We start from the raw sequence: 11,758 nt of genomic DNA on the forward strand, positions 1-11,758 counted from the left end.
AAGATTAGGATGCTAGCATGTACTGATCACATAAGACCTCTTCATCTATTCTGGAAGGGTCTAGAGGACATACCCTTCACTAAGGCTGTAATATATTCATGAGGGGACCTTCTCCCCCAGCACTCTGGAAAGTGTTGGAGTTTGCTGTTCTCTGTAGGCCAGATATTAAAGTGTGACTTGTGATTCCTAAATACAGTAGGGATGATAGGATTCTATGGGGCCAAGTGACCGAAGAGTCAAACCAGTAATCAAAATAGTCTGGCTCACAGAGATCTTTGGCATTGGCTAATTGATCATGCTGTCCTTAGTACTAAAATAGTTAGGGAACTTAAAGTCTTACTTTATCTGTATAGGCAGAAAAGCTCTAAGTCTAGTGAACTGGAATCTGGCTTAAGTCCCCAAACTAGAGTGATCAATTCCCATACTTGAGCCAATTTTACCAACCCAGAGTCAGAGGTCCTTTAAAAAAAAAGCCTGCTACACTGTCAAAAAATGTATGTTGTTTATCTACTTCTCTGCCTTCTCCAAAAGGACCTGTGGCTATTTACCAAGGTGATTGTGCACTAAGGAATGAGAAGTAGTCAGACTCTCCAGGTATTGTGAGACACAGGGAATTGTCACTAATTCCTGAAAGTCTGAAGTATCATTGTGGTTCATCATCCAGAGAAGGGGGTTATGAAAATCAAGTGTCTAATGGCTTTTCGGTTCCTATCCACCTCATAGTGGGCCCGGTGGGTCCCTGAAACCATCCTGTGGTTATTTCCTCGGTTCTGGAGTACATAGTTGGAATAGACGTACTCAACAGAGTCCCCACATTGGTCCTTAATCTGTTGAGTGAGACTATTATGGTAGGAAAGGCTAAGTGGGTGTCACTAGTACTCTGTACTTAGAAAAATAGTAAACCAAAAATAATACCACATGTCTGGAGAGATTGGAGATATTAGTGTCACCATGAAGAACTTGAGAGAGGGTGAGCACCACTGCCACATCTTTGTACAGCTAGCCTACAGTAGTGTGCCTGTGAGGAAAACAGTTGGGCTGTGACTGTCTTAAACTTAATCTGGTGGTGACTTCTATTGTAGCTCCTCTTCTAAATGTGGTTTTGTTGTTGGAGGAAATCAACACATCTCCTGGGACCTGATATATACAGCTATTGGTCAAATGCTCTTTTCTCTATAGCTATTAATAAGATCATCAAAAGTAGTCTTTTTTTTAAGATTTTATTTATTTATTCGTGAGACACACACACACAGAGACAGAGGCAGAGACACAGGCAGAGGGAGAAGCAGTCTCCATGCAGGGAGCCCTATGTGGGACTCAATCCCAGGACCCCAGGATCATGCCCTGGGCCAAAGGCAGATGCTCAACCACTGAGCCACCCAGGGATCCCAGAAGTAGTCTTCTTTCAGCTGACAAAGCCAGCAATTCACTTCCCTGTTCTACATCAAGGCTATAGGAACTCTCCAGTCCTTTCCTATAATCTAGTCCATAGGGACATGACCACCTGGACAAGATGATGGGATGGCCTTTTGAAGACTCAGTTATAGCTCTAGGTAAGTGGCAAAATGTTGAAGGAGTGGGACGGTCCCCTCTAGGATGCAGAATATGCTCTGAATCAGCACATGGTACTATTTATCCATAGCCAGGATTCATAGGTATTGAAATGAAATGGAAGTAGCACCCCTTATTATGACCCCCAGTGATCCACGAGTAAAATTTTGCTTTTTGTCTCCTTAACTTTAGATTCTGATGGGCTAGAGAGATCTTAGTTCCAAAGGGAGAAATACTTCCACTAGCAGCATGACAATGACTCCATTGAACTGGACTGCCAACTGGCCATTTTGAGCTCCTTGTGCAAGTGAATCAACGGGCCAGAAAAAGGCAGGTGGGGAGAGTTACTTTACAGTTTGGGGTAATTGATCCTGCTTATCCAGGGAAAATTGGATTGCTTCTACACAGGAAACGGCCAGGAGGAATATATCTGGATTACAGAAAATCCTCTGAGCTACTTCTTAGTATTTCCATACTCTGAATTAAATTGAACCACCTAATTCAGGCAGGAGTACTAATGGCCCAGACCCTTTAGCAATGAAGTTTGGGTCACTCACAACTTGGCAGGAAAGCTCAATAAGCTGAGGTGGGTGTTGAAGGCAAAAATATGGAATGTAGTAGAAGGCAGTTATAAAAACCAGCGACAACTCTGTGACCAGTTGCATACAAGACTATAGTAGTTATGAATATTCCTTATTTTAGTATGAATTCTCATTTGCATATTAGCTGAATATTTTTTTTCTGTGTTCCCCCTAACATCTTACATCAGCTGTATTAATAGATATTAACTTTCTATTTTAGTCCTTAAAGCAGAAGATATAAAAGGGGAGTATGAATCTCCTAGGGGAAGAATGAACATTAACCAGAGCCAAAAAAAGAGCTTAATAGTCTTCTTAAAGAGTATTTCTGTTTGCACACTAGATAGTTGTACTATGTTAGATGGGAGCATGACTTTGTTACTGTCTTTATTTGGAGATCAAGTATGATTTCAGGAGCATGCATGAGTGCCAAGTGGTCAAGAAGAGGACTATAGTGACTTTGTAATGTAGCAACTTGATTAGGGTGAGCTACATTTGCTAGAATTCCATTTCCTGTATGTTTCTGGTTAGGGTGAGCCACAACAGCCATTCTTGTGGGAGATCGGAGTGCAGCGGGTGGTGGCGATGGAAGGCAAGCAGCAGGTGCTTTGTAGCTTACACATGTTCTCACTTATCTGCTGGCTCATCTCTTTGGTGTGAGGGTGTAGTCAGGCCTGTAACTGCTCTAACTTCTCCTAAATCCTACTTCAACTTATATGACTCCTGGGCCAGGTGTGTGTTTAACTCCCAGACGAAGAGCCTGAGCTTCTGCAGGATGCCCATACCACCAAGGCCAGAGGCAGTAAGAACTAACATGGCTTTCAGTTCGTCCTCATGAGGTCCCACTCATGCTCTAGGGCTCCAGTTTGTCCCTGCTCACTTGTACTTTATAGTTACATAATTTTATATGTATATATAATGTTTAAAGGTATATGGCTCTATGAAGAACAGGACGGTTCCCATTATTTATTGGTAACGTCATATATATTTTTAATATAAAATATATTACATATATTATCTATAATACACACACATGTACACACATATATATACACACATATATACACACATATATCATACATATATCATATATATGTTATATATATATCCCTAGTGATTTTGCTTCTCTGATTGAATCCTGACTGGTCTGATACCGGAGATGGGGGAGTTCTTGGCACCAGAGACCACAACTACCAGCCAGTGCCAGGTTCTTGACTTTTCCAGAGAAAGAATTCAAGGATGAGTCAGAGTAAGTATAGCAGGAGAAGCTTTATTGCAAATCAAAAGTACACAGTAGAGAGAGGAAGTGCGGGTGCACTCAGAGAGAGGATCTGAGTCGCCCTGAGTGAATGTGGGGCTCTGATTCTTAAAGGTGGTTATAATTTGGGCATGGAATATTCATGCAAGCTTCCGAGAATAGGAGGGGAATTCCAAGCACTCTGGATATCATTATATACGCTCTATGTTAGCTACTATGCACAGCGTGATTTTTCTGGCATAGACTCCAAATATACTCTAAATATACTATTGTCCCTCTAGAGCCTCCAGTGGAGGGGTCATTCTCAGTCACTTGCAAGCTAACTGGGTCTGTGTGCACCTGCATGCTGTGGGCTTGAGCAACAACAGGATTCTTGCAACCATGAGAAACCACAGGGGTATCACAAGGTTGCCTAATGGCCACAAAGGCTGCCAGGTGTCAGACTTGGTTCCCAGTTTTTTGTCCCTCCTGCATTTACCCAGCATTTCCCTATTTTACCCACTTCAGGTGCATAGGTCTAGCTCAAAGGATTGGAGACTCATGACCAGCAGGCACACATCCCATGAGACTTTGAAGAGTTCTGTTCTGGGCAACTGCCACCATAAAACCCCCAGCTCTGTGTTTAGGGGAGAAGACTTCACACTTCATGGTTTCTTCTAGGCTGATCCTGTTTCCCCATTGCACTGTCTCAGGGAACGGTTTATGATAGGGATGATTCCAGAGCAAAAAATGCTAAGAAAATGAGAAATGACTGCCAATACCCTTGAACTATGTCCCAGGACTAGAATAATCATACATCAGCTGTGTTTTTCAAGGACCCAAGATTCCTTCCTTATCTCTGCCCATCTTGGGAGAATGTCATTCCTGCTCTTTCCCAGTGAAACATGAACCTCCTCCAGCCTTTCACTAAGAAGCACATATTCCTGTCGTGTGAAACTGCACATATTCCTGCTCTTGTCTGAGAGAGGTCTGTGAGTTCCCATTCCAAAAGCCTCTGTCCTGCCATCCACTGTCTCTAGTGCCTTCTCTGTAAACCCCACCCTTCCTCCGCTCCAGCAGTTGCCCTTACCCTCCCAAAGGCTCAATGACATCACCCTCTACCGTTAATCCTTCCACTCAGAGGTAAAGGAAAAAGTGGGGCTCCTCCCAAATCTGCAGCCTCACTCCGGGTGTCAGAGAAGAGTGATAGGAACCCCCTCTCTCTCTCCAGACATCTCTATCCCTTTGAATCCCTCACACTTCTCCTTCCTACAGGACAGTGCCACCCCTGAGTCATAGCCAGGGGGACCTGTGAGCCACCCTGCAGCCTGCACCCAAAGAAGCCTGAGAGACTGGCCAGAGGCAGAGGTGAAGTCAGAAGTCAAGGTGAGACCAAAGTCAAAAGACCTATTTGGAGGGTAAATCCTTAACACTGCCTTGCTTAGAACATAAGAGGCATTAAAAATACCCTTGCCTCCCATAAACAAGAAAGCATATGTAAGATGTTCATCTCGAGCACTCTTTATTTATTTTTTTTAAAGATTTTATGTATTTATTTGACAGAGCACAAGCAGGGGGTGCAGCAGGGAGAGGGAGGAGCAGGCTCCCTGTGGGGAAGTTATTTAGAGTCCCATGTGGGGCTCAATCCCAGGATCCTGAGATCATGACCTGAGCTGAAGGCAAGTGCTTAACTGACTGAGCCGCCCAGGCGCCCCTCAAGCCCTCTTTAGAATTCTAAAAATGCCAAACAAGATGAGTGTTCAGTAATAGGATATCGAGAAGCTATGAAAAACCACATTTTCACTATTTTTAGTAAAAAGGAAGTGACCACAAAATGCTAGATCTTTTTTAAGAATAAATGGCAGAATGATATAAGGCCATTTGTTTATTTGCTTCAAATTTTAAATTACTGACTACGCCCCCCACCCCCACCAAAAGTCTCAAGCCCTTAGCAGTGATATCCTTTGGGGAGTGCATTTAGAAAGGAGAAAATTTCCCGTTATCTACGATTCTGAATCCTTGGGTGTACTAAACAGCAATTATTATTATTGTAATGAAAAAGTAAGGATTAAAAATCATGTTTTTGAAGATTAGAAAATGTTTATGATATAATGTTAATTTTAAAAAGCTGCATGCAGAATATGTAAAGGCTAAAACCCCACAAAATATCACCTAAGAATGGGGATTGGGGAGAGGAAGATATTGGAAGGAAGGAAATAACTCAGCATGCAAATGCAGATCATTTCGGGCTATTAATATTAGAGGTGACTTATGTCCTCCAGGATACATTCTGTATTCTCAAAACTTCTAAATTGTGAATGAACTTTTAAATCAGAAAAGGCAGACATTATTTATTTTTGTAGTCCAGCTTATAGTAATCTAAAGTGAAGCACCAGGGCCAGGGCAGCTGTGTGCAGCTCACATTTCCTTTTTTTTTTTTTTTTTTTAACCCCTCCAAATCAAAATTCTTCAGGGACAGTTTTTCTCATGGATGCTGCAGTAGTTGTAGTCTTGTAGTGAAGTTAAGGGAAAAGGCTTGGAACTCCAAGCAGCTCCATGGGCCACGGGGACTGTTGGCTGCGTGGCCAACACTCCTGCTGCCATGGGGCAGCTACTCCCTCCACCTTACCAATTAGCTGGATGTTAATCAACCTTCCTTTTAGGCAGACCCCCCCCCCCTTTTTTTAGTCCAATCCTCTAGCTCATTTTTGCTTTGAAGCATCATTCCCTTTGTTTTACCAATAATAAATATCAAGTGGACAGTATGTTTTTTTTTTAAAAGATTGTATTTATTTATTTATAAGAGACCCAGAGAGAGAGGCAGACACATAGGCAGAGGGAGAAGCAGGCTCCCTGCGGGGACCTCAGTGTGAGAATCAGTCCCGGGACTCCAGGATCATGCCCTGAGCAGAAGGCAGACTTTCAACCACTAAGCTACCCAGGCATCCGAGTGGACAATATTTAACTCCCTGCCAGAAAAGCTAATTCAACAGCAGAGCCAGAACCAGACATCCAGCCCGATTATTCCCCCATTTGTTCAAGCTCCTAGTGTGTGCCAGCCGTCACTGACATTAAGGATGTAAGAATTACACTGGCATAATCCTTGTCCTTGGGGGGCTCAAAATGGGTGGGTTGGAGAAGGGAGCCAAGGCGGAGCAGGAAACAGTTTTAAAACTAAAAGGAATCACTAGTAGTGATGCTAATGAGCAAAGGAAAACCAGAGTCATTGCCATAGAAACAGAGAGAAACCGGCAGATAGGACAGTGGAGGAAAGCAGGGCTTCAGGTGGTCCATTTTCTGAGAGGTGTGGTTCCAGGACCAGGAGCAGCAGGATCTCTTGGGGCCTTATTAGAAACGCGTATCACTGGGCCCCACCCCAGTGGAAATCCTGTCCTCCTGGAACTCAGAAACTCTGGAGATGGGGCCCAGCCATCTGCATTTTCGCACACCTCCTCCTCCCCAGTCTCTCCAGTCCCTCAGCCCAGCCCCCACCCCCCCAGGCTGTGATTGTAACACCTGCTGAAGCTTGAGGCCCACTGATCACCAGTTCAGGGAATGGCCAACTCTAAACAACTCAGGAAGGCAAACCCACAGCAGAAATCCTGGCACAGAGGAGTCCCCTGTGCCCCCTGGAAAGGCGGCCGTGATAGAGGTTCTCTCAAGATAAGCTCCCCAAAATGCCCTGCTCCGGTTGCAAATTGAGATCTCGGACCCTCTGTGATATGCTAGTGCCAAAGGTAAGTTAAATGCCTATTGGAACAAGCCCCAGCGAGTACTGTATCGCCTGTATTTGGGCCATTCCCGGGAGTGCTGAGCTCAACAACGGCCAAAGTCCATGAATCTAGAGCATCATGTCAGTTCCAACCTGCACAGGTGGTAGGATGTGATAAGTGCTTCATTAGAAATGTGGACACAATGCCACCGAGCTCACGGGAAGCATCCCTGCTGCCTGGAGACGGCTGGAGGAAGGCTTCACCGACAGACAGCAGCTAATACGGAGCTCCGATGACCAGCAAAATGTTACCAGGTGGAGAAAAGATCGGGATCAAAGGTTAGGGAGGTCCCAGAGGCCTCTGCGTAGAAGGATAAAAAGGAAGACCTGGGAAGAGCCCGGGGCCTGACCAAGGAGGATAGACTAGCTTATGCATCAAGTGAAGACCTTGCAGGGTTTTGAAACAGAGAAGTGGTGTGCTGAAATACAGGAATAGATCATTTTGTGCGGTGGAAACGGGGTGTAGAGGGGCCAGTTAAACGAGATACTGGGTGATTTTTATTTTTAGTTCTTTGTCTTTTTTTCTAACCACAAATGTATTTCAACCACCACTTCCTTTGCAAGTAAGAAATGTGGCCTTGAAGAGAAGTGACCCAGGGCATGGCCATCCTGGAGACCCAGACTTAGGAGACAAGGAGAGCAGGGATCAGGGCCACAAGCAGAGTGTCAGCGCTGGCAAAGAGGTGTGTGTGGGTGTGGTGGGGAGCCCTTCTGTCCTTTGAGATCAGAAAGAAGTAGATAAAAGTTCATGAAATGTAAATTTTTGGAGTCAAGATCATTTGTACCAGAGGCCTCTGTTTCCTCAGCAGTGAAAACAGCAATGTCATCGCCTGAGAATCCAGGCTCAGGCTGGAGATGGGAGCTGGGGGGGGGGGGGGGGGGGGGGAAGCTGCAGAGGTTCAGAGCAAGTAACTGCCAACACCCTCCCCAGCTCGCGTGTGTTGCGCGTCAGGCACAGTCCTAAGTGTGTCACGGGTACATTGATGTGTTTAATCCTCTCAGCAATATCAGGAGGGGATGCTATTTTATCAGACCCATTTTACAGAAGAGAAAACTGAGGCCTGGAGAGGTACAGTCACACAGGTGGTGGGAGCCAAAGGCCAGGGTCAGGGTTAGGAGGAGGCATGCCCAGATGACTGAACCATCGCCAAGTAGTGCTGAACCCTCAGCAGAGTTTAAACCCCATCTCCGCGGAGCACCTGGGTGACACAGCCGGTTAGGCATCTGACGCTTGATCTCGGCTCAGGTCATGTCCTTGGAGTGCTAAGATCAAGCCCCTTGGGGCTCCATGCTCAGAGCCAGGTCTGCTTGAGACGCTCTCTCCCCCTCTGTCCCTCCTCCTGTTTGTATGAGCTCGCTCTCGCTCTCTCTCTCAAAGACAAAAATTCATAGAAAAATAAAAAGTACAAACCCCAACTCTGCACCATGGATTCCAGCTGAAGTCCTATTTGGCCCCCTGTCCCCCGGCAGAGAAGCCTAGAAGGGCTGTGGTTGCTGTCGGCAGGAAAGGCCTCCAGGGCCACCCTGTGCGTCGCCTGGGCCGCCGGTCCCGCGGGGAGGCCGCCTGTGGGCCGCGGGCCTGGTCTGGCACAGCAGGGAGCTGGGGGGCCGCCTCCCAGCCCCCAGTCCTGGCCTCAGCCCAGATGCCTCATTGGAAGTTCTTCAAGTATTTGGGGGAAGAGCAGCTGCCAACTAAGCTGAATCAAAGGATCTAAAAATAGTTAAAGAAAACAAAAAGACAGAATGTGAAAATCAGATTATTTGGGAAGCCAGGCCAAACTTAGGAAAGCTATAAGATGGGTGGGGAGCAAGAAACCAGAACGGCCACCCCCGTCCCCTGTGACCATCGCACCCCTGGTTGTCGTCCCTTTGCCTAGCTGTGCTCGGGCTGCTGCTCCTGGGCAGTGGAACCTCTCGGGCCACCTTCACTGTGCCCCAAAGCACTCCCGTCAGGTGAGCAAACTGCCTGCCTTGTCCAGTCCTGTGCTCGCATCAAACCAAGTCCTGGGCGTGAGAGGGGTCCCTGCACATTCCCCACCATCAGTGGGATGGACCTGCCTTATTTGCAAGGGGAGTATGTTGCAAACCCTAAGCCTCTCCCCAAAGTGCCCAGGCCCCTGGTCCTGACAGGCGGCATTTTGAGATGCCCCGAGGGGACCCAGCTGACGTTTGGGTCAGTTAGGATCCATGTGGTTGCCACGTCAGAAACCCCTCCAACACGGTGACTTCACCCGGGTACATACTCACCCTGCATCGTCAGTGCGTCAGTCAGTGCGTGGAGTGCTGGGGTGACAGAGGTGGACATCCTCAGTGTCTGCCACCTGAGTCATAATAGAGGAATGCTCAGTCCGCTCAGGGTGACTTCTCAATCCCCACCCTTCCCAGGGGGAAGCCAGCACATCTCCCAGCTATGACCTGTATGAGTCTCTCTAGCCTTCTGGAGGCCACCTGCACTCCTTGGCCCATGGCCCCTCTGCCCACCTTCAGAACACGTCACTACAACCTCTGCTTCATTGTCACATCTCTTACCCCCTCCTCAGACCCTCCTGCCTACCTCCTTGTGGGGACCCTTATGGTTACATTGGGCCCACCTGGACCATTCAACACAGTCTCCACATCTCAAGATCCTTAATGACATCAAAAAAGTTCCCCTTCCCACATAAGTTAACATACTCATAGGTTCTGAGGATTAGGACATGGACATCCTTAGGAGGGCATTGTTCAGCCTACCACAGGGGATCAGGAAGATTTCTTTAGCTATGTTCTCATGCTCTCACTCTAAGGAAACAAGCTGCCCTTCCTAAAGATTTATGTCAGATAATGCTGGAAATTTTCACATGTGTTCCTTAGCCCTTTTGGCTACCCCATGACAGTTTGGCAGTCCCATGGCAGATATAATTGGGCTAGTGATGACCCTTTAATTTGGGTCACCATGGGGATCTCCTTGACGGTGTAAATTAGGGATTTCCCAGAGAAACAGAATCAGACACCCACGGGTCTATATAGATAGAGATAGAGATATAGAGGTTTGTTATTAAAAATTGGATCACACAGTTATAGAATCCAAAATCTGCAGAGCCCAGTTTGGTCCAAAGGCCAAAAGCTGCTATAGAACCAGGAAGAGCTGATGCCCCAGTATGAAAGGTCCCAGGAAGGAGAATTATCTCTTATTCAGGGAGGGTCAGCCTTCTTTTCAATTCAGGCCTTCACCTGATTGGATGAGGCCCACCCACATTAGGAAAGTCAAATTGTCTTACTTAGCCTGCCAGTTTCAATGTTAATCTCATCCAAAAACACCCAGAATGATGTTTGATCAAATATATGGGTACTTCATGGCACAGGCAAGCTGACACTTAAAATTAACCATTACTCAGTGGCAGTGTCAGAGGTGGCAGCTGTCCTTTCAAGCCCCACTGAGCCTTGCTGGGATGGATGTAACCAAGCACCGATATCGACATACCACCTGGAAGAGTGAGCTGCTGCCGACAGCCTGAGATCCCACAAGGAAGACAGTATCATAACTAGCGCCATTGGCACCAACCCCTTTACTGGGGATCCCTCTTCCCGGCAGGGGCACACAACATGGCCCACCTCACTGCATCCCCTTCCTTGCCCTTTGAACCAAGCTATACACTTGAACTTTCTCTTCCCTTACCTCTTATGCCTCCAACCCCACCATCAGCTGTGCATGTGATCAGCAAGCCTGAACACAAAGATAAACACAACCCACAATTTCAGCCAGGCTGGGCAGCCTGCTGAAGATCTCCAGGTCTTCAGGAGGAAAGGAATTAGTTTCTGATGTCAGCAGTGACCTGAGTATGGGGGTGGAGGACAGAAAAGAAGTGGGAAGTTGGGGGGCATGGGATGTGGCTGGGGGCCTCAAGTTATACCAGATAGGCACTGTCCTGTCTATGGGCTGAATGGTTTTCCTGAACAATCCCATTTCCCAGCCACCCCCCACAGAACCTGTCCTTGGGCAGCCTTGCTGGTCCTGAGCTGCCCTGGAAACCCGAGCATGCTCAGCCAGGACTCCCCACCTTCCCCACTAGTAAAGAGCAAAGCAGCTGATCAAAAGAGCGGCTCTCCTCAGCCTGGCTTATCACTCAGCCCGGCTGATCTGGATAGATACAGATTTCCCAAGACCATAGGAAAAAGTGTAAATATTTCATGGAAACCTAATCTATTTGAGCGTGTGTGGAGGTTGGATAAGAAACCCCTGGGGGATGGGCAAGCAGGATCAGCACCGTGCAGGTGGCACGCTGCAAGCTGAGAGGGCCAGGGCCCCAGGAAGGAGGCTGACTTCTTGGGCCTGGCCTACGAAGGTAGGGAGCAGCAGAGCCTTTGAGCGGGCTTCAGGTTCAGGGAGCATGAGCTGCTCAGGGGCCCTTAACAGGAACCCTTCAACAGGGTCAAGAAAGGGGCTGACTTTCAGCTCCACCCCAAACATACCTATACAGCTGGTTTCCCAAAGGTTGCCCATGAGTATTCTTGGCTCACAGCTACATAGGGTAGCAGCTAAGGGCACCGGTTTGGCATCAGATAGCCCTGGGTGTCTGGAATTCCTACCTGGCCCTTCATAAGAAGAAGAAGAAAACCAATTACTTTATCTCGCAGAGTTAT

The sequence above is a fragment of the Vulpes lagopus genome, chromosome 24 (genome assembly GCF_018345385.1).
Source record: "Vulpes lagopus strain Blue_001 chromosome 24, ASM1834538v1, whole genome shotgun sequence".
NCBI lineage: Eukaryota > Metazoa > Chordata > Mammalia > Carnivora > Canidae > Vulpes > Vulpes lagopus.